The sequence below is a fragment of the Symphodus melops genome, assembly GCF_947650265.1.
Source record: "Symphodus melops genome assembly, chromosome: 23".
NCBI classification, from domain to species: domain Eukaryota; kingdom Metazoa; phylum Chordata; class Actinopteri; order Labriformes; family Labridae; genus Symphodus; species Symphodus melops.
The window spans coordinates 7,254,844-7,277,889 of NC_136713.1; the positions used below are offsets into that span (position 1 = coordinate 7,254,844).

At 44.9% G+C, this 23,046-nt stretch overlaps 1 protein-coding gene across 5 annotated transcripts in view; it reads left to right on the forward strand.

Moving 5' to 3' along the window:
* Positions 1-2,824: 2,824 nt before the first annotated feature.
* The window catches only part of LOC306818554 (beta-1,3-galactosyltransferase 1-like), a 76,668-nt gene continuing 56,446 nt past the window's right edge, over positions 2,825-23,046 (forward strand). For 2 of the 5 annotated variants that reach the window (XM_079336212.1, XM_079336216.1), the window contains exon 1: positions 2,847-3,004. The gene's annotated coding sequence lies outside the window, so the exon portion shown is untranslated. Of the gene's footprint in view, positions 3,005-8,239; positions 9,754-12,064; positions 12,112-23,046 lie in introns of those variants that run through there. The other 3 variants (XM_079336213.1, XR_013778279.1, XM_079336214.1) reach the window with 3 other exon arrangements.

A 23,046-nucleotide genomic window follows, 5' to 3' on the forward strand; every position in this document is an offset into this window, starting at 1 on the left:
AGCAGCTGTGAGGCACAAGTGGGTGCTGAAATGGAAACTGAAGTGCACTCTGATGTGGACGAGAAAGAACAAGGCCAAGAAACGGACGCAGCGGAAGGTGTGCAAGAAAGGGTTGAGGAAGTGAAAGTAAATGGATATGATGGGAGGATAGAAAGTGCAGCAGATGAGAAGGCAAGCCAGGAGGAGATGGATGAAGGAAATAATGATGGCATGAGCAATGGGGAGGCGGTAGAGGTCACGCTAATAGATGAGGAGTCAACGGCAAGACAGGCGCTGAATGCTAACGCCAACAATAATAACAGTAATAGCCAGACACTGCTTGACCGTGAAATCCTGTTTGAAGGGCTCAGGGAGGATGATGAAGAGAAGCATCAGTCACTCTGTTTGACGGGTACAGCAGCGGCGACAGATTTCTTCCACGCCGATCTCTGCGAAGAATCCAAATGGATGCCAAGTGAAGTGCTGCAACTCGCACAAAGGGATGACGCCTTTTTGCCAACGAGTGCCAAATGCGCTGAAGCCACAGATTCCTTCGACCCGGACACAAGTTTCTTCCCGGAGACAGCCGAGGGAGCGCCCGCCTTCAGAAACGAGGCCACCGAGCCGAAGATCAGCACGTCAAGCTTCCTCGAGGACATCTTCGCCGGCCTGAGCACCAGCAGCAGCGCCGGCCTGCTGTCTGATTTGAAATCCGACATCTTCGGTCAGTCTGCCGCGGCGACGACCGTGCCGCCGGTGTCAGCGCTGGATGACCTTTTGGACTTCGGGATGGAAGCAAGAGGAAGCACGGGGGGGAAGAATGAGATGGAAATGAGCCACAGCACAGGCAGGGACGGCACGTGTTCTCTGTGGGCAGAGGAAGACGACGACGCTCTGACAGTGGAGGAGCAGATCAAGAGGAACAGATACTATGATGACGATGAAAGCAGCGACTCTTGAATTCATCACGTTCAGCTTCTAATAATTTCACAATAATGTCCATGGAGAGATGAACTGCTCGGAGTTTTAAAGATATACTTCTCTATTATTCAATATCTAGCTTTGTTTGATGCTGATTGAATGCACCTGGCGTGCTGAGAAAAAGAAAAGTGCATATTTTTTCTCACATATCTAAACTTTTTGGGCTGTATTTTTCCTTTTTTTTTGCTATGTTTTTCTTTGATCGAATGCCTGCCAGCTCTCTTTTGTGTCTGAATAAAGACTTTTTTTTTTTGCATTTCTATGATGTCTTCTGTTTGAAATAAAGCTTTGTGAAATTTACAATATGTGACTTTTTTAATCAGTAGGTGCTCCGGCACACTGGAGCTGTAATGGAACTAAGCTGTATCTCCTTTGTGTAACTGGCTGGCGAGTTTGATCTATGGCCCACCTGGATAACACAGTCCAGCTGAGATCTCTTTGGCGAAAGGCATATTGATTTTCACTGATAGAGCAGGCCTGTTGTCGGAGCTACGGATTTTTCCATTAGGTGGCTTTTGTCACCTCTGACAGATTTTTCTCCCCCTCTGCTCACTTACAGCGTGAAGTCGTGGGGTAATTGGCTGCAGAGAGAATATACTGCAATGTTAATTACACCAGCAAAGAAATGTATGTTATTGTCAGAAATAGTGATGGCTCTACATATTCAGTGCGGACCATCATGCCACTTTCTGCTGACACTTCTTGGTTCAATAATTCAGCATCCGTTCCTGAAATGCTGCTTGGCATCTTTTTTAATTGGGCAATTCTTTCTCCTGTAACTTTTTCATTGACAAAACAGAGGCAGTGTAACTCTCGATATTTTGTACAAGTGTTTCACCCCCCCTGCCAAGCAATTATGAACCCAAATAACAACCCGTCGAGGCGGGAAGGATAGACAACAAATATTAAAAACACTGCACGATGTGAAAAACGTGAAGATACTTAAAGAGAGCTTGTTTTTTTGCATCTTGGATTCAGATGTATTTATAAGTTTACCTGGGTTTTCGGACTCTGGAAGTTCAGGACCTAATCAAAGGGCAGGTCACATAGTATCTGTCTAAAAACAGTTATTTCATGCCCTTGCATACATTAAAATAGTTTTGGGTGCCTGCAACTATTCCTCTTCGCAGTATTGGCTCAAACGAGACACCTTCAAACTAAAGTCCACTGAAAGAGATGGGGGACAAAATGCATGATCTGTTTGTCAGATTTATTAAATCTGAGGCACGTTGTGAGAAATTTGTATTAGAATTCAGTACAAATAATATTTCAGGAAAATTGGAGGCAATAGAGGGATAATACCATTCCATGATGGTTTCAGCTAATCCCTAATGAGAAGCAATGTCCCGGGTTTGACCTTTGTTGCATGTCATTATTAATTCCCTTTGGCTCTTTGCTTCATGTCTTTTAGAGGTTTTTCATAGTTGTATTACTTTCCTTCTTTTGCATCTCAGCAAGGAAATAATCTATCTCACTATAATTATTAATTATTTCAATTAATGTATCTGCCCATCATCTTCTCAACTAATTGGTCAATCATTTATGAAGGGTAAAATGATTATGAATGTAACATAAACTTTCCTTAAGCCTTTGAGCATGGTTGGTTTGTCCCACTGATGTAGCCTTCTGCATAAACCCTGAAGAAAATTGGTTTAAGGTCAACATTATTCCTTCAATTTGAAGTTTTGGTTAAATCGTGGCAGATAAATCGTCAATAATCTGTTCATATTGGGATGTGAGTCTGGATTCAAACTTTCCTTTAATTGTGTCGTTTCAATCAAGTAAGCATCCCTGTTAAACAAAGCAGCAGGATCCTCATCTCTCCCCGCTGGCGCTGATTGGCTGTTGTCCCTCCTCATTATGCGACCGCTGATTGGTCGGCTCTTTTCCTCCGCGAGCTGCCTCCTCCCCATCCACGAGCGTTCAGCGAGAGACGCCGAGCAGCAGAGGAGGCTCATCCGCTCGATGTGCAGCGGACAGGAGCCCACTCAGCGTGGCTTTCAGGACAAGTTTTTTTCACGAGTGGACACGGACTACAACGCCGGTAGGTGCTCAGAAATGCCGATAGTGTTGCTTTTCTTCGGTGTGCCGCTTTGTCTGACTCTGAACGCTGTCTAGGAACTACCTGCCGGCTCGAGGCGCTCTCGCGCGCTGCCGGACGGATGCTGCTTGTTTAAGTGAAATTGAGTTAACGATTTGCCAACTCCATCATCTGTTGTTGAGTTCATAAATGCGCAGTTTGACCCTCTCTGAATCTGTACAACACCTCCATTGTCTCTGCTGTGGCGGAGAAGGATGACAAGTAGCCACAGTGGCATTTTAAAGTCGTTATTGAAGATTTACTTGGATTTTGTCTTGGTCTCTTCGGCGTTAAGTGCCTCAAAGTGGCTCGATTTTTCTTTTTTTTGGGAGCTGTTACCTATCGTGTGAGGTTACACTGCATGGTAGGTTAGCTTAAAATCATTCACAGCATTAATTTGGCTGATAGGCATTTATATGAGAGAGAGAGATAGATAGAGAGAGAGAGAGAGAGAGAGAGAGAATAAATCCAGATAAGTAGGTGAGAGCTTTGTGCTTTTCATAATGCCGAGCCTAATATTAAGCAGTGATGTATCTGGCTGCTAATCCATGTCACTTAACATGGACTATAGTAACATCCACCAGCCCCTCTGTTTCTCTGCATAGAGAAGGATGAGTGTCCCCATGCTGTGCTTCACCACTCTGTCACATACACAGCTACTGTATGGAAGTGAAAGGGATAGTAAAAATGAAAAGGAGGGGGATATATAAGCCTCTGTGGCAAGCTGCTCAATGGGATTTTACCTTGTAGTCAAAGGGTCATAACAACAATTCACAGCCATTGTCTTTTGCTCGCTGTGAAGAGTGCAAAAAATCCATTTCTGGAGATTTATTGTGACTGCTGCTTGGAAACATGAATGGATTTAAGAGGAGTCTCCATCTCCCTCCTGCTGGATTTATCCTCTTTTTTTTTTTTTTTAGGACTTGTAGCACTCCTTGAAGTAGTCACATGATTCACATAGTTTATTCTTCATGGAGAAGAATGAAAAAAAAAAAAAAAAAAAAAGCCCCCTGCCGTGATGATCAACCGTGCTGCACTGCTGCCTGGGTTGCTCATTCTTCTATCACTGCCAGATTCTCTCATTTAAGCCCTGATGTGTTCTGGCGCCCTCCCAGATCTTTGAACTGTAGGCTACGAGAGCGGGGAGGAGAAAAAAAAACCCTGATTTAATTTAGTTTGGAAAACAAAGTCAACCATTCATCTTCTGTGACTTGAAGTACAGCGCTTTAATCTCAATTAGGCATGTGGCATACCGAAATAGCTTGATTTGATTCGACAGCTATGAACATGAGTTTTGAAAGGCTTGGTTTGGTGAAATCAAGGTGAGATTCTTAGTGAGTTGATTTCATCTGGCTTGACTCCCTCTTGTTATTTATTTTTATTTTTTTTTAAGGCTCTTAATGGGAGCGCACAGGTTCTGTTTTATATCCTCATAGAAATCCTTTTTTTCTTTCACTGTAGCTCCAATTAATGTCAACATTCAGAAGCTATTTCCAGGATTAAAGATGTTAAGATCACAGCGAATCACACTGCAGCAGTTCCAAAATGATTAAGGTAATGATAGTGGGTCAGCAAGTTACCACTGCAGCGCTCTAAATCAATAATATTCACCTCTTCTGTTCTTTTTCAACTCCAACGCTGTAGAGGCAAATCACTATTAAACACCTCAGAGTCGTATTATCACAGCCCTGATAAAGAGGCTGTTTACATCCGCTGTGTTGCCAACTGCATCTTATTGACATCCTGGGAGGAAGCAGGCCCCCCTCAGTGTGCGTCTAATCAGCGAGTTTTAACACATTTAACCCTCACGTGGGGGTTTAATGTGCGAAGGCATCCCGCATGTCAGAGTTATTGACCGAATGTGACACGCAGAATTGATCTTTTTCTCCTCTAAATAACTTGATGCGCTTCTCTCTCGCAGCACCAGATAGGAAATTGAATCCTTTTTTTTTTTTCGTAGCTGAAATAAATCAGCAAAAGCCCCTCAGGCTGGAGCGGATTCTCTTTATTACATCGTTTTTTATTTATATTTTTGTCCTGGAAGTGATTGGAGTTCGATTTACGGCACAGCACCCCAACTCCCCCAAACCTCCCCCCCCGATGAGATAAAATCCTCGCGACAGTGATGAATTGCGTTCGTAAAGAGTGCAACCGAGAAGCGCGTCACAACACAGCTTATTAACTCGTTCTCCATTTCGATGCAGTCCCACTCCTGCCGCTGATTTCCTGTCTGACAGGATGTAAAGGGGAAAAATCTGTCAGGCTGGTTGTGACGGCGTGGTGTGGCATTTTTGGCGCCTTCAGGGAACACACGCTGGTTTGTGAGAGGCTCCTTTAGAAACTGCCGCTTTTTTACGAGACCTTTAGTTGATGTTGAGTGTCGCTTTTTATAACCTGCTTTTCAGGAACACAAAGTTGAACAGAGCTGATATTCTTTCTGTCGAGTGTATTTCTCTCCCGGTCTGTAACCAGGTATCTGCTTTGCTGCTTTCCTGATAGAATGACAGTGATGAAGGGCTACATATACAGGTACATGAAGGACATGCGTCAAGGTGACATCTGTAACATGTAGGTCAATGTGTGGCAGCTAGGCAGAATGTACTCCGACCTGCAATTTTTCAAAAGAGCCGGACGTGTACATTTGGTGCATGTCGTCTTTCCTGCTTTTTTTTTTTAGTTTTTTTTTTCCAGCTTTCCCTCGTCATAACAGACAAGTGCTTGAAAAAGCTTCAGCAGATTAAAGTTTAAGATGAGAACAGCTGATTTTTTTTTCTCAGCACAGTGAGCTGTCTCCAGAAATCTTCCTGAAGAGTTTGTTTTAACAACAGTTTGGGAGAGGTTTGCTGGTGGGTTTTGAGCTGGATTCCGTTTCTGTTGGTTAAAATATCAATCAGTGAAGTGTTCATGAAGATGCAGATCACATTTGTTGTCGCAAGTTTCATTTTGATTTGAGCAGAATGTAAAAGAATCATGATTTGCTGCAGTTGGTGTCTGTAATTGATGAATGCAGTTTGTGAATGAAACGACGTGTCACACTTTAACTCTTTGCTTTTTGGACTGGTCGTTTGGGTGGCTCAAACGGGGCCACTGATGTTAGCTGCGTGCCTCTGTGGCTGTTGGATTTCGTTCAATGGTGGTTCCACTCACGTGCTCTGACCTCTGCTGCAAGCTGGCTCTCTCTCTCTCTTTCATTCCCGCACGCTCCCCCTCTGTGGAGAAGGAGTTGGAAAGCGGCGCAGGCGTCTGCGCGTTTCATCTGCGAAGCTTCGCGCGCCATGATCATGCCTGTAACCGCCGCTCCAAACTTTATTGGATCATCTGATAATCCTGTTGGCCGCAGAGCTAAGCCACACGTGTCCCCCAGATCCGTGTATGACTCCACGCAAGCACAGATGACCGATTCAAATCCAACAACACCAGGCTGTGATCAGACTGATTTCTACCCACGAGTCCTTTCAAACAACATGGCGCATGAATAAAACAACAAACAGCCTGGTTGTTTGTTTTTATGTGTGGTTATTGACACATGCATGCCACAGTTGGTGTAAAAGCCCAGGCTGACAGAGGCTAAATTACATGTGTTGGCCTCCATTCTCCTGCTTCACTTTACACTGATGACACACGATCAGGACTGACAAAGTAATAAGCCAAAATGCCCAGCTGGCACGCGTCTTCTTTTGTTGTTCTGAAAGCCAAATCAACACAAAGTGAAAGGACTGACTCCAGGCTGTACCTGAGTGTCCATCCTCACGTCTGGTGGTGGATGAGGGGAGGACTCACCTCTGCAGTCAGACGTGATCAAACAGCCTGATCAGGCTGAATTTGTCTTACAGCAGCTGCCATAAACTTTCATTTTCTGTCGAATTTGTACAAATGCAGTGTCTGCTGATGAGGAACATAGATGAGGCCAACATGCGCATTTGTTTTTCGAATAGCTTAAAGAACTTTTTTTTTGTCCAGTGTGGAGATAGCAATGAAGTTATAAACAATGAGGCAGGGACACTTTCCCTTTGAGTAAGACGAAACCATACATCCGTTTCACAGCTTCAAACCTTCAATCCTTTATCAGATACATGGTGTTAGGAGGATCTGCAAAATGTGCTGCGGCTAGCTTGTTCAGCTGTGGAGTGGTTCCTTGAGGAATATGTACTGTAATCTAATATCCAATCTCTGCGCTTTGTTTTCTTGAGTTGGTCATATAAAAAGGGATGAGTAGAACATTGGTACAGTTTCATAGTTAATAAAAAAAAACATCCTTGGAATAGATAACACTTTTGAATTGCTTTTAATTTCTTTCTTTCATCGCTCTAAAGGTCAAAGGAGTTCTTTTTTTTTAGTATTGTCGTCGTATCATATCTCCAGCTTGGAGTCGGCGAATAAAGGCTTTGCTAGCTTCATCCTGTTATCTCATACTCTACCAGCTGTGGTTGCATGTTGGCTGCTGTCCTCCCATTGCAAAGCCCGCTGAGCCACCCCCCTCCGCCACTACAGTTGGCATGGGATCAGAGCAGAGCCGAGTCTCCGAGCCCTGGCTTTTTTAATTGGGTTCTGATGACTGGGGGTTGGTGGTTGGGGCGGGGGTGGCTCTGCTGGTTTCCCAAGCTGGCATCTCCTACTGATTGCTCCCAGTTCTCTTTGGTCAGGTAGATGATTGGATTTTCATCAGAGTGGTCAGATAGTGGGAGGGAAAGAGGGGTGATGAGGACCCTATGAATCGTCTCCAAAAGACGTAAGGCAGCTTTGATCGTGCTCATGCGTCTGCTTTATCTCTTCTACCACGTGGAGACCACGTCGCTGAAATTGGGAATTTTAAACTTTTGTAGCCCATTACGTTGTGCATGTTTAGAGAACACATGAAGCCAAGTCAATTCAAGCTTTTCAACACTTTGAAGACATGTCGGACCAAAGCTAGTCTTACGAGCAGGGGGCGGGGTTACACTTTGTTGCCATGGTTGCCCAGCTGGGGCACGAATGAACGCAAGGTGTGCAGGACAGATAAGGTTTTACCATTCCTGTCTCCACTTTACCTACGTACTGAATTAAACGTACCAAGAAAAGAAAAAAAGGTAAATCCCCACCGGTGACTTGGCAGATATTCAATCAGATTTTAGTTTGGCACCTGGGGTCGTCGGAGTTCAACGGGGGGGGGGGGGGCTTTGCCTACCCATTGGACAAGCCTAAAACAAAGCCTTCTGATTTATTTCTCCACACTCCCTCTTTTTTAACCCTCTTCCTGGAAGCCCACCATGCTTCCATGATCAGCAGGGTTCAAGGCAGAGCGAGAGGAGGAGGCCAAGTCATGCTGTTTTTAGTTCTTCCCTTAAATTAATTAAACAGAGATATTGCGGCTCCCCCTTCAGTCTCCACAGAGCAAGACCATGTTTTTTTCTTTTATTTTGGTAATTCTGCATGTTTAACATTCTGTACTCCTTTTGGCGTAATTCTGTCGGTGATATTAATAACTGAGCGCACGGCTGATTTCAATTAGCATCTGCTCTCAGTGAGCACACATCCTTCAATGGACCCCTTTGAATAGTGTTTGACTCTGAGGCCTAATTATAGAGCGTGCAATATTATATGTTCACAAACAGCACACAGAGCATCATTAATCTCTGTCTAACCATATGCAGCAGCAATCATTTCAGGTATATTTGATACACTTGATGCGTGCGTAAGCGTCTTTATCCTCTGAGGCCTGTATGTAAATTTGACATTTGCTTCTCAAAGTGATGTCCGCAAAATTGATTTTGAGGGATAGGAGGTTTAATGTGGAGCAATTTTCGTCTCCATCCGATCCCAGTTGGTCTTGTTAACGGCTTTGACTCTCAGCTGTAAGAAGAAAAAATCTATTTAGACTGACAGATCCGGATGATGAAGTTTTTTTTCGAGCTGACCTTCTGGACTAAACAGATGTTTCATCTCCAAATGAAATGTTGATCTGTTCCACCCCCCACGTTTCCCATTAAAACGAAGCTGCTGCAGGTTACTGTATGCACACAGCACATATCACAGGTGCTTAGTCTCCTGCTCACAGCTTGAGAACTCAATTTGGTACATATGCTTTTTTTTTCGCAGTTTGAAAAACAGATCTTTTTGGTGAAAACCTCTCTATATGTACTGTAGCTCCTGCTGCTGCAGAGTCACTGCCACAGGTCACATTAAGGATTTTTTTCCCCTCACTTCTCCTTAATGACGATTGCATAAAGGATTAATTACTCCCTGTGAGCTGAGAAAGTTTCAGAAAAATAAACAAAAGAAAGAGTGCATGCCGGCATGGGCTCTGATTTTCTTTTTTTTTTCTAAATGAACTCAAACAACTTTAATTCGCGCCGCAGTGCAATCACTTAATCTGTTTGGTCTGCAAAAAGTACAAAAAAAAAAATATTTTTTTGTCTTCTACCTCCTAAATGTTTTAACCACAGAGATTTGACCATGATAAACATGTGTGGAGCTTCTGTCTCTACCCTGTGACCTTCATTAACCTTGTCCTGACTCATCTCCCCTCGTGTTTGCGCCTCACTTGAGGGGTTGTGCTGCAGCTGCACAAATATAAAAAAAAACAAAAAACAGTATTAATTCCACTTTATCCTTCAGCTTATGTCAACACAATGAGTCACAGACTTTTTTGCTTCTTTTTTTTTTTGCATGCAGGATGCTCGGTGTTACAGCTACAGGTCACACAATGGGATGAGTCACAGAATGTGGTGTCAAAGGTGAGTTCAAAACAAGAGCACAGTGAATCCTCTCACTTTTAAAAAGATGTGATTTTGCAAAGTAAACACTTGAATCAATGCATGAATGAAATGTGACATTTGCCGTCGTCTCTCCTTTCTGAATCATAATGTTCATTAGCATCCTTCTGTTGCATTGCATCTACTGAAAGGGAATTGCTGCACGATCTGCTTTACATGTAACTTGCACAGCTTCAGTGGTGCTGCTTGTGATCAGAGATGGATGGATGGACACTCTGCTAAGCAAAGCCTGTCCTCTGGGAGCAGGTCGTCAAACGAGCCACTTGTTAACCCGAAGTCGCTCTAAACTGCAGGAAACAAATCCAGACGCAGTCAGTCAGCCGAGCTGTGTGCTTCTACTGGGGATTTTAGGCTCCATGAAACTAAAGCATTTGTTTTTTCAGGCCCCTGGCCAGGAGGTGTGCAGTCATTAACGCACACACAAAGAAAAAGAAATGAGCCAGTGATCAAGCTTTCCATAAAAGAAATAACACAGCTTAACAAGAAACTCAGGATGTCAGAAAGAAATATGAACAAATTCTTCATTTCTTCTTCTTTTCTGTTGAGTCTTCCCCAAAGAAGATTGTTTGGTTAACATTCAAGAAGACTTTCCACGCTCTGTAAATATCTTTAAAAAAAATAGTAAAAATAGTGTTTTATTAGAGCTGCAAAACTCCTAAAGGTCATGTTGATGCAGCCAGATGAAGCTAAGATGAATTAGTGCCGGTGTTGTGGTGAAATCAAACGGCCTGTTGTGTTGTTTTTTAGATTCAGGGGAAACGCATGTCGATGTTAAAGTCATTGAAGGCGTTTTACAGGTTTAAAAACAAAGTCTTGTGTTTGTAATCTTCTGTTTCCTGTCAAGAGTAATGTGTTTTCCTGAAAGAGCCAAAGTGTCGTTTAGCCTTGATGGAGAATAAAAGGGTTTGAAATGTCTCACCAGTGTGCATGTTTCACAGGACGCTGCAAGGTTATGCCCGAGGCCGTTCATTCCTTCTGTTCGTTCACCAGTCCTTTTCACGTTTTCACATGCAATCAAAACCGAGAAGAGTAAAGGAATCAAAGGGCCTCGTGCGTACTTCAGGCATCCACGCTCAAACATGCTGAGCGCTTTGAGTTCGTGGTGCTTACGCTCACTTCAGGTGTGGGAGTGAGTCGGTGTTTTAAAAAAGAAGAACACACAGTTTGGCGTCCGTGTTTGCAACGCATCCGTTTCTTTGGAATGATTTGAAGCACTAATGCAAAACAGTTTCAGTGTTGCGTGTGTGAGTTACGGCCGTGCTTTTCTGACAAGAAACAAAACACAAAGGAAATATCTGTTATCATCACTTTCACCACGCAGGCCCATGTGCTCCAAACAAATAATAAAACCATATTGGGAGTATATCCGAGCGTGAGTGCCTGCTCAATTTATCTTTTTTTATTATTTATTGCACCAGATGCGGTTTATTTGTTGTTTGACTGTGCTCTCATGGTGGCACCGAGGTAAGAAAAACAACTCTCCCCCTTGAGCACCCAAAGAAGATGTGGGCTAGCAGCACAGCACAGCACGGCGCGGGTTTTGCTCGCTGTGATCAGTTTACTCTCAGCCATTCAGGGTACACTTTAGTTATTCTTGCACCCGAGGCGAAGCGACGCACACTTCTCCTCCCAGAAAAGCCCGTACTGTAAATACACCGCCCTGATGATTTGAGTAACGTACAGTATGTTGCGCTGCTTTAGCTGCTGACTTTGAGCACCTTTCATGCTTAGCAACATGGGATGCTGTGATGTGAAAAATGATTCCAAGAGGCTTTTATCCGCATAGATCACTTTAGGAATGTCTGTCTCTTCTGGTTGCCTTCACAGGAAAAAAAACAATAACAAGTAACCGGGCCAGGCTAATGTGTGTGTTCTGCTTAGATGCACACTATGTCCTCTTTAATATGTGAACCCCATGAATTTTTCAGCATGCGCTTGATTTCATTCTCTGGGTGATTTTTTCATATTTAATCAGCTGTAGGCACTGTCGGTATTACTTACACAAGAGTGCTTGTTAATATTCATACAGTGCATTTACTTAGCTTTAACTCAGCGCTATAGTGTGATCTATAGACTCCAACTAGAAAACATAGAATTATTGCTCTTTTGTTCGAAAGGCGTTTGCCTGATGGATTGCTTCATTTGCAGTTCCCCCCCAAAAGTTTGGATCTTCTTTCGACACTTGCATTAGGAGTGATTGGCTCAGCAGGTAATCTTGATATTCGCATCATTTTTCACCCACTCATCACTGTCATCATCCGTCTTCCCTGAGGGAGCAGCAGCTTGGGCTCAGTCGTGAACATCTGCTGACCTTTCCGGGTAAGAGTCTTCTGTGGGGGGGTGGGGGGGGGAGTTTGATTGGTAGCGATGCTCCTTAAACCGTAGAACTGCAGCTTTGTCACAAACAAACAAACAAACAAAAAAAGACACGTTCACCTGTTCTTATACAGGGAGAAAAGAGGATGGCATGGGACTATCATCCATCCGTTGCTTTCATGACAGTTCAATTCACGACACAGGAGCAGCCCATGTGTAATGAAGCAGAGGATGACAGTCCTGCTCTGCAGTTTGTAGGATCGCAGCTCCGACTCCCCGCAGCCTCTCGCGTGCGTTTGTTGTGCTGTGACGACTAAAGACGCCGCGACAGTCCCGCGGGGTTGAAAAGCGGGGACAGTTTGGCGACAAGCCACAGCTTACCAGCCCCTACATGACGATGAAAAGCTTGGCTGGTAATCCATCATGTGTCACTGTTTCTACTCTCTAAATGTCACTTAACAGATCATCAGTCAAGAAGAGCCCCCCCCCCCCTTTTTCAAACTCCAGGTTGTCTTTTTATAGCTGCGTCATTTCATGTTCGTCTCTGTGATGTGTTCATGCTCATACTGCAGTGTACGTTTTTTTTGTTCCCTGTGGTGGACTTGTGTCTTTCTCAAACGGGGACGTTTCAGCTGAACTATAACTCGCTTGAAGTCAGCTTCTTAAAAAGTTTTGGAACAAAGGAAACAAAAAATGTGAGCATAGAGTCAGGTGCGTGTGTGTGGAAGCTTCAGATACTCTGCTGGACTTTCTCTGAATGGAAGAACCATCACACTGGGGGGATGAGAGGGAGATTGTCTGGTCCTGGCAGTGTATAAAGAGAACACTATGCATTTGAGCGTAGCACCACGCTAGCTCGCCAGCAGCTGAAAGAAGCCTTTGTTTGTGTATTATTATACACCGTTGTAATCCGACAAGTGCTTGGCATCTGGGGTCAAATATAGATTTAAAAAAAAAAGATGAAAAATCTTGCCACTTAAATGTGAAAAAAGAGCAAAGAAAGTTGTCTCCTCTCCAAGGTGACTCTCTTCAACTCTTCCTCTTATGCTGTCCCTGTGATTAGTTTTGACAGCGTTGCAGTGATGACAGCGTGCGCTCCACGTGATGTCATGCCTTCGACGCGCTGAGAGGATCCCATGATGTAGAGTTATTGCCCCCGTCCATCACTGAGTCGCTGGCGGTCGGCCCCGCCGTTTCCCGTGCATTCATCTCCATTAAGGGAGCAATCAGTAGGGGCTGGAGATCGGCTTAGGCTATAGGATGCAAGGAATGTAGATAGCAGGTCCAGATTCCCCCCACTTCTCCATCATCTGAACCCTCCTTCCCCACCCACACTGCATTATCGAGCGCGATGATCTAATGAGGAAGAGAGCAGGAGCGCTCTTTAAATAAAAGCAATAACTCTGCTGCTGTGATGACGGAAATCAGGAGGCGGGCGTGTCCCAGCAAGCCAGACAGCCATCCTTTCCCAAGTCTGCTGCGTCCTCCCCCCCACCCCCCCCCCCCCCACCACCTCCTCCTCCAAACCTTCCCATCCTCTTTCTGTTGCTGCCGTCACACTCAAGTTTATCATCAGCTGCTCCCTGTCGATGGCTTATTGCCTTTTTCCACCCTCATCTGGCCGCCTGGCTGAAAAGGCCTCCCAGGAAGAGATTAGCAATCCAATAACTCGTGGAGCATCCACCTCAGCAGCAGGTGCTCCCCAGAGTGAATGCTGATGAGAACAGCCAGAACTCTATAATAACAGGCCACGCTGTATTTGCCCACAGCGAGCCTCGACCTCCTCCGGATCCTGACTTGTTTAGTTACAGCCTCTTTTAATGCCATTCCAGATATGTACCTGCATAAATAAGAGGAAGACGTGCTGGTTGTGTTTTGACAACAAAATAATCAGCTGTTCTTATTCTGAATAAAATAAAATACAACTGGAAGGTTGAATCTTTGAATTGTAAATCGACTGCCCCTCCAAAGCGCCTTCCGAGTCCTCCGATCACTTGAAGCACTTAACACTTCCGCGCCATATTTAACTGCTCACACATTCAGTCTCTGCAGAGAGCGACATGCCCGTCAGTCTTAATTCGAACAGCGTGAACACTTAATTTTACACCATTATGAAAACATCTTTGTAGACGTGTACCCTCTTTTCACATAAACCAGTGGAAGACTTTTGATCATACAGATGTGTGTGTGAAAGCTGAAGCATGTTCGCGAATGGATGCAGAGAAATACACGTGCACTTTAAGGACGCAACAAAAAAGGGACATTAATGACGAGTGTGTCCTCTACATAAACCAAATGAATATGTTTGGACTATCTGTGGCTCCACAGCCCCGCTTTACTCAGCTTTCGGTTTACTTTTATTACACCTGCTTCTGATATAAACCCCTCAACAAAAACCTGCGCAAACACAAACTCAGCACAAAACAATCTGTGGGAGGATATTTCCTTTTTTACGGGGAACACAAAAGAACCTTAACTCCCTACAGCAGCAACGGCAACTCATCTCCCTTGTCCATAAATCCCCTCCGGCTCTCCGCTGCAGGCTGCGTGTAGTGAATTTACGCACTCTGCCTGTGTTATCTGTAGTTTGTGTTTTCTTCAATTTCACGGGGGCTTGTGTTTCATGATAAAGAGTCAGTTGGAGTCAGTTCCTCAGGGCCAACCAGACGCGATAGGCCACTGTGGTGTTGTTGTAATGTGTGAATCACAATGGAGACCGGCTCTTTTTTTTTTTTTTTTTTTTTTTTAAACCTCTGAGCACTCAGTGATGTATCATCCATCATGCAGAAAAGGCAGCTTTTTTCAAATCGTGATTCCAGAGGGGCAACAGAGATTATTTTTAGGACAGGAATCTTAAAAAAAAAAATTGGCAGACACTCTCGATTTGAAGTGTCTTATCTTCTTCAATAAAAAAACCCCCCAAAAAACGTGGCATACTGGGATTTTGTGTTTTTCCCACGAATCATCCAAAGATTCTATTCTTGATTACAGCATATCTAAAAATCAGACGGTGAAAGATTAAAGAGAGACAACAACAGAGGGACTGTCTTTGCTCCGCTGTTGGATGTTGGCCATCTTCAGAAAGGAAAAAGGGCACGCACTGACTGGTGAATGCGAGGCACAGGTGCATTGAAGGATCCTCACTAATGAAGAAAAGTACTGAAGCCCAGGAGAGACGGAGCAGGTGCACGGATACAAGTCGGGGGGTTAGCTGAGGTCCACAACAAATGACGAGAATCCTCCCCTGCACTGTTCTTCCTGTAATTGTGGTTAGCCTAATCTGTCCCCGGGCTTCCTGTCTGAATCAGAAAAAAATAGAAAGCTAAGCAGTCATCTGGCACCAGCCCCGCTACGTCGGCTTGGCATCCGCCTGCCTGCAAGATGAGGAACAAATGAAAACTGAATTACCAGGCTGGGAGATTAATGGAGGAAAATGAAAAAGGACGGATTGGACCGAACAGTGTTACAGGTGTCTGGGGAGCAAAGACGGATGCCAGGCTTCAGATTTTGGCATCCAGAGGTTCCTGATTTTCCAGCGAATGATAGGCCTGTGTCATAATCTAACAAGCTGCTGAAAAGTAGCCTGATATTAGTAGCAATTCAACCCCATAATAATTACCTCTTGTTTAAATCGATCTAACATAAAAAAAAGTAAGACAGTCAGAGCTGGAATGTCTTGCAGCCAAAGGCTAAGACTTATTCTTATGAAGTGATATGTCATGCTGATGAGGTTATGATTATATGTTTATATGAGTGCAGGAGCTAAGGATCCTTCAACCTTCTGCATGAATCGACCAGTCTATTGTTGAGGTATTCTGTGCAAGACCCTGACCACTGCTCCTCCAGTACGTGTGTGAATGGAGTCGTGCTCTCGGTATTTTGCATAGCCATCAGTGTGTGCTTTAAGTGTCAGAGGCCCTAAGAAGATGCTGTACAAGTCCAAGTCCATCTATGCCACCGTGCAAATCCTTTGAATCAACTGCAAAAGCTGAATCCATGGACCTAACCTGTGCGCTCGTGTTGCAGACGTTTCTTCTGCAAGAGTTTAAAGGGTTAAATGTGCTTACGATCTCTACAAGCTGCATTTAGGGGATTAGAGGCTGAAACATGAGTCTCTCTCTCTGCTGAGCAAATAACTGCAGTACGTTTGGCTTCCAAGCACATGCATCCAAGGATACATCACTAACTTCTTATCAGCCATCCCAGCTGTCTTTCTTTGTACTCAAACAAAGACCGAATGAATGCTTACAGAAGCTGTTTCTGCAGCAAGCCCCCCCCCCCCCGTGTGCTTTTGGATTATAGATTGGGCCTTTAATAATCAATGGCAGTGTGGTTGTCGGAGCAGATTAGCGGCGTAATCTCCTGTGTATGCCTTTTATAATACTCTTTACACTGTAACCCTCAGAAGCAATAAAAAGCCTCAGCTTAGTGTGGCTGCAGCTAATGTTCGTCGCCATATTGGTTTCCTGAGAAACAGCATTGTGGAGTTTATTTGTAGCCCCTCAGTGTCAGAACTGCTCGCTTTGAGGATTTTGAGGGCTTGTGTTGAAGTGACATTTCAGAGTCACTTCAAACCCACGAAAAGATGATCTGACAGCGCCTCGACACAGGCAGCCACGGCAGACCGATAAAGGGAAGACTCGTGCAGATGAAAATGCAAATGTTGTTTTTTTAAAGTCATCACGCGGCCCTCCCACTCCGCCTCCGCGATGCAACGCGTCCCCCTTCATCTCCCCACGAGTTCTGCGAGGCAGGAGGTCACATCTGTCGCAATCACGCCACAGCCGTGCCCTCCTCATCTGTGTTTACCCAGGCGTGAGGCGTCGCTATGCAGGCGCCATTGTTCCCCTCCCTCCCCGCTGGCGGATTTCGCCGCACCCTCGGCTGATAGAGGGGAGCCGACGACAGCCCCTGTTGGAGGATGACGGCGCTCTGTGGGCAACAAGTGCCACACAGCAATTACGAGAAACGGACAGCAATCAAGCCCGAGCATGCATCTTCACAGCCCAGAGTGGAAGACGTCATGCTTTAGATTTAGTGAGTTTAGAGAGGAACGGCTCCTTTTGTGTGAAAAGCTCTCAGTGTGAGAGGGATTGCAGCTGGGATTTAGAAGCTGAGGTTCACAGAATCTTTTATTTATTTATTTATTTTTTTGGTAAGGATGAAGCTTTGAGTTAAAAAAAAAAAAACGTACTTTCACTCAACTGTGCCCTCTTTGGTGGGGTTGTGTGAGGATCCTGGGAGAAAGTTGTTCTTCTGCAGGAAGCACACTGACCGTTAACATCGTCTCAGAACAAAGCTAATTGATCTTATTCCCCTTTTTCTTAATGTCGAATTTACCACACGTAGTATTCCACTTCTTGTGCCTTGGGGAACTCATTGACCTACTCCACGTCAAAGCTTACAATTTAATAGCGTGCATTGGTGCATTTCAGTACAGTGAGACGGCTTTACCCAGTCAAAGAATGGCTTCTTCTGGACTGAAGCTGCAGCTTAATAACTTCACCCATCTTCTTTTGAAGTGTGGGAGTATTTTACAATGGGACAGAACAATGCGGTGCTCTGTCAGCTCTGCACGTTGAAATTGGTTTATCGCAGCCGCCATAGCTTGAGCCTCAGAATATGCTTCGTCATGACGACGGCAACAAGCCTCCAGGATTGGCTGGAGGAGGGGCGCAGGATTTTTTATTTTTTTTCAAAGAAGTCATTTCAAATTGATTACTCTTCATTGCCTCTGTGTCTAAAATGTTAGTTGAGCTTCGCATCACATGAGAGTTCAAAGTCCGGAGTATTGAACTGAGACTGAGTCACGTCTGCTTGTGGAAAAAAGTCGGCATTAAAGTCGCCGCTCTTCCTGAGGATCAATGCAGTCGGATTGGATTGAGTTACTCTGCGGTTTTATTCAACTTGATGAAAATCTCGGTCGGTTTGAGGCTAAATAGAAAAAAGCTGTCATGTGCGAGGACTCGGCCTTACAGAAAGTTTCATTTCAAACGTTGTGTGTTTATGTTAACTGGCCCCTCAGGTCTGAACTCGGGGAAATAGCTACTTTTACTCTCTGTTGTATACGAGCAGCAGAGCTCAAATCCTTCTGTGTCACTGACTCTTTGCATTACTCTCACTTTACACAAACCCACTCTGCTGCAGCTGAAGCACGCACGCTGGTTAACTATTGATCAGAGCTGATCTCACTTTCTTTTTTTTTTTTGCAGCGTGCATTTTACACGACGAGATTCCAACAGCTCACCAACATGCTAAAGAATGATAAAGGTACCCTTCCTCAATGAACTCGAGATCTTGCACATGCCTGGGCAAAAAATAGCCCAATCATGATGCAAATGGGCGTGCGGAAATAAATCCATCTTTGCTAATTTAATGAAATTCAAGTGTTTCATCCTCACAGCTCTCATCCTAATTAGAACAGAAAAAGTGTGAACACAAGGATGGGAAATGATTCGGTGAACATTACAGCAGGCCCCATTCTCTCTCTCTCTCTTTCTTTGAACAAGTGAATGTCAAAACTTTGTTAGCAAAGGTTAACGCGGTCATTAGCATTCAGCCCGCAGCACGTCTAATTTATTCCCAAAGAGGCGTTGTTCATTTATGGATCGTTTCCATATTTCTGGGGAAAGCAGCGGAGAGATTTCCATCAGGGAAACAACGGCGTGTCTAATGCGAGACACTTAGCTGGGTGTGTTTGTCTTTGACTCGCAGGTCAGGGATTAACCGCCGCTAGCCTGCTGTCACTCAGAGGCCGGAACTTCATCTCCATCACGTGGTGAAAACAGGACGGAGACGTTCAAGGCGTTGGCCAAAACGGCTTTCCAGTTTTCAAACCGTGCAAAAGGCAACACTTGATGCTCTTCTTCGCTCCAGGAAATGCAAAAAAAACAAAACACAAAAGAATTTCACTGCGCCTCCGTCTCTCCCACTGATTAACGGCGAGAGGTGGAGGACCCACGTTGCAGCTTTGATGAGGCAATTTGTACGCTTCTGCGGGGGGAAAGCAACGGCAGTTCATTTTACTGCGATTGCGTCTCGGGGGAGACGCACATCGGCGAGGCTGCTGCTGCTGCTGCTGCGTCGTACGGCGAGGAGTTCAGCCCCGAACATAAATCAAAAGACGCCGGTGTGCGCCGCGGAGACGCTGCTATTACTGCTCCCTCTTTAATGGCCTGCGTGCTGTTTGGGGCTCCATTTGGATGCAGAGTTGGAAGCCTGCGTCTTATTGTACTCAGTTATGGAAACAAAACCCGAGACTGTTAGCGCTGTTGCTTTTGATATCTCCCCGTGGGTGCACAAAGCAACTCAGTCAATCATGGAGACATTGTGTTATAAACATCCATATTTTCCTCAGGAACACAACAGTATTAAAGCCAAGGACTCACAGACACAGAATTATAGATCAACTGCTTCATTTGAATCAATACCTTTTATCAATAAACCACAATGATGTGTGTGTGCCAGCATCCATTACGCTACATGAGCCCTTTGTTAGCCTGAACACAGACTGTAACACTATTTACCGACTTCCTGCTGATGGGCCGCAGTGCCACACACACCCCACACACACACACGAGTGACGCAGGCTGTCAGCTGCTATCCAACTGGATCCTTAGATATCCCAGGACTCATTTGCATCATGGGAAACGGTGTTCATCTCCGCTTGGTGAAGTGGCAGCTCAGTGTGAGTCGGTGCTGTCTCCATCTGTTGTCTGCATGCTTATTTTGCATATGAACTCCAAAACGGAGCCTTGTATCGATCACGTCGGGGCGGGAGGGGGGGGGGTTCCCTCGACAACTTAAAATTTGCTTCCATTCTCTTTCGCACTGATCGTCGCGGCCCACCGGGGCGTTAAATGGCGTTATTGCCGACGTCTTCCTTTATTCGATGTTTTTCCTGTTGATGGTGGAGATTGCTGCAGCCTGCGACACTTTGTGTCCCTGGACTGCTCCTCAAAGTATTCAGGTGTTGCCTTTAATCGCTCTGTAGTCGTTCCCATTCAGCTAACTTGTGCAGTCACTGTCATTACTGTCATCATTATTTAGTTGCGTAATGAGGCCGGCGGGACACTTGGCTTACCTCTCTGAACCACACACATCTTTCTGCACGGCTGCTGCAGCCAGGCAGGCCAGTGGATTTACTGAGGCGGCTTTAACAGCTGGAGTCCACGTGGTGAGGGACTCCAATCAGAACAGAAACATGCATCATCTCGATGACATGGTATTATCAGAGGCAGAGAAGCAGCATGTGCTGTGCAATGAATATTGATCACAGGAATGCTAAAACCAAAGGAGTAATATTTCAGTTCGGAGGCTTTGTGCCCCGCAGGTATTTTTCTTGATATCTTGTATTTATTAAATATTCAGTATAAATCACCGGGAGTGAAATGCTAATCTTCAGAGTAATATCTCTGCAATATATTTTGTCGCTGGGGGTTTGAAATGATGCCAAGGTGTTGCTGCTGTGCCTTTTAGCAGCCTGTTATGAATTTCTCTGTTTGAGTCTCTGCTCGTGTTTGTTTATTTTTCAGATCCAGGTTTTAGCGACGGATTCAGCTGCGGATGTTTGCTAACAAACGTGGCACCGAGTTTTTTTTTGTTTTTTTTCGTTCTGCAGCTCCAGAGAAGGGGGGGGGAGCAGGTTCTCTTGTTGGCTTGATGAGGTTGCTCATCTGTGGAAGCCGTCCAGAAGTGTGCAGCTTGAAAAGAGGTCCTTAAAGGAAAGGAAGAGAAGGTCAAAGCCGCCTGTACATGAGGCAAGATGACAAAGTTTCAGCTCGAACTAATGCCTTCAATATTTGAAGACACTTTAAAAACACTTCCAACTTACAGTCTAAGATTTTGCCGGTCACTGACTTCGAGACTTCAACTCGATTCCTTTTGAGATGATCTCCTCTGTGGAGGGAGAAGCATCACTCCATCATTTCTAATGTTTCGAGTCTTCCTCCGCTGTTCACAAGAGGACTCGACAGAGCGACGCGCCTGCTTCCACACAAAAGAACCCTGCAGAATCGGCTCACGTCAACTTCAGACGGTTTCGCTAGCAGGTAGCTTGTTAGTTTTTTTTTTTTTTTTGTTGGAGCGCGACGACAGACGACTCTCACGCGGAGTTGTCAGACGCTTGTGAAGCGGGGACCTCCAGGATTCAGGGGGGCTGTGAAGCAGCTCGTCCTGTCAGTTTTTGTGCAATTTAACGTCAGCTTAAGCCGCTACGGAGCTGTCGACAATGATGTCATGGGTCGTCAGTCAGGTATCAACATGTTGATGCTGCTTCAGGCTTATATTTGTACAGTATATCCGAGTGTGGAGTCTTTATATCATCTGCTGCTATTAGTGCAGGATGCTGTATTTTGATTGGAGACTAGCACGTCACCTTATCTTTTATCTTCCAGGCTGTGAAGAAGGCCTGGATTTTTAACAATCGTTGACATTGTTTGGACAAATAGCAATTACCTTCTCCTCAAACCAGCCTCACTAATGTGGAAAAAGTCAAATCTATTTCACCACCTACCAGCTCTGAGGACACGCACAGCATGTCCGTGTTTTTGTTCTCCCCCCCATTTACGGACCCGACCTCGAAAATGACTCCCATAATTGAGAGAGAAAGGCTCTGAAAGCCCGATGATGACGCGTAATGCACTGCGTTTTTGTTCCCCTCTCTGAGTCGTCTCGTTGTTATTCACAGTGAGACTCGAAAAACGGAGCGGTGGGTGGCTTTGCATGGTAGCGTGGAAAAAAAAAAAAGGCAGAAATGACAATGTAGTCCTCTCGTCCAGAATCCTGCACAAAAAGAAGGACAAAATGAGAAGGTAAATGTTATTTCTCACAGTATTGAACTGAAACAGCGGCACAGATAGCAGCAGCGAGGAGAGAATACAGACGCGCTGAAGAAAAATATTCTGTTTTGCACACCACTCATCCTCCACAGTCGCTACATGCATAAATGAATACAGATAGCTCGGTGAAATCAGTGCGGCTAAGAAGTAGCTTGGCACAAGATGTTGCTGCTAATCAGTCCCCTCAACCGCCCGGCTGAAGCCTGCATACAAAACCACCTCAAACACACAACACGGAAACAATCGCTCTGCTTTCACTTCAGTTTCATGCATCCATCCAGCACACAGCTCCTGTGGAAGTCTGTCCTCTCTGCCGCCCATCACACAACACACATTCTGCCTGCTCACAACTTTGACTTGTAACTAACTTTTTCATCCATTGCATTCGCATCACTCGATCGTGTTTTTATTTTTTTTATTTCCAAGATTAACCGCACTCATTTGCCGCCGTCTCCTGAAAAAAAAAAACAACTGAAACTTAGAAGAAAAGGAGTCGAGCCTGTCACTTCATCAAAATGAAAAATTGGCGGCAGCTTCAGAGATTACATTACAGAGGGAGGATAATAAAGGTGACGGAGAGCACCCAGGAGGATTTCCTGAAGATAACGCCATATTTTCTGCTTCATAAATCATAATGCAAGCGTCGAATCCTGCTGGTGTAGGGATGTTTGTGTGCATAAAAAGACCTATATAAGTAAACAACGTCGTAAACGCAGACGTGCACGATGAATTGAATGATTTTTAGAGCCCTTTCTATGCCTTTTTTGCATGCAAAGACCAGCCTTTGTCTGCTTGGAGAATTTTCCAATTAAGAGCTCATTTCATGCTCATTTTCAAATTGCAAAAAAAAAACCCCACTGGAGCTGTGTCCGTCCTGTCAGCTGTCGCCCTCATTTGAAACTGGAAGAGCAGACACTCTGCAGACCTGTTACGCGGCCTTATTTTCACTCTCACCTGTAATCTGTGCTGTCAGTCGCCTCGTTTCAGTCTGAGCCCGAATTCATCTCCATGTCTCGTCATGTGTGATGACCCGCGGGAAAAAAGCAAACAAACCTGCTGTTCAAAACTCTGCGGAGAAGACGCGTCCTCTCTGGGTGTC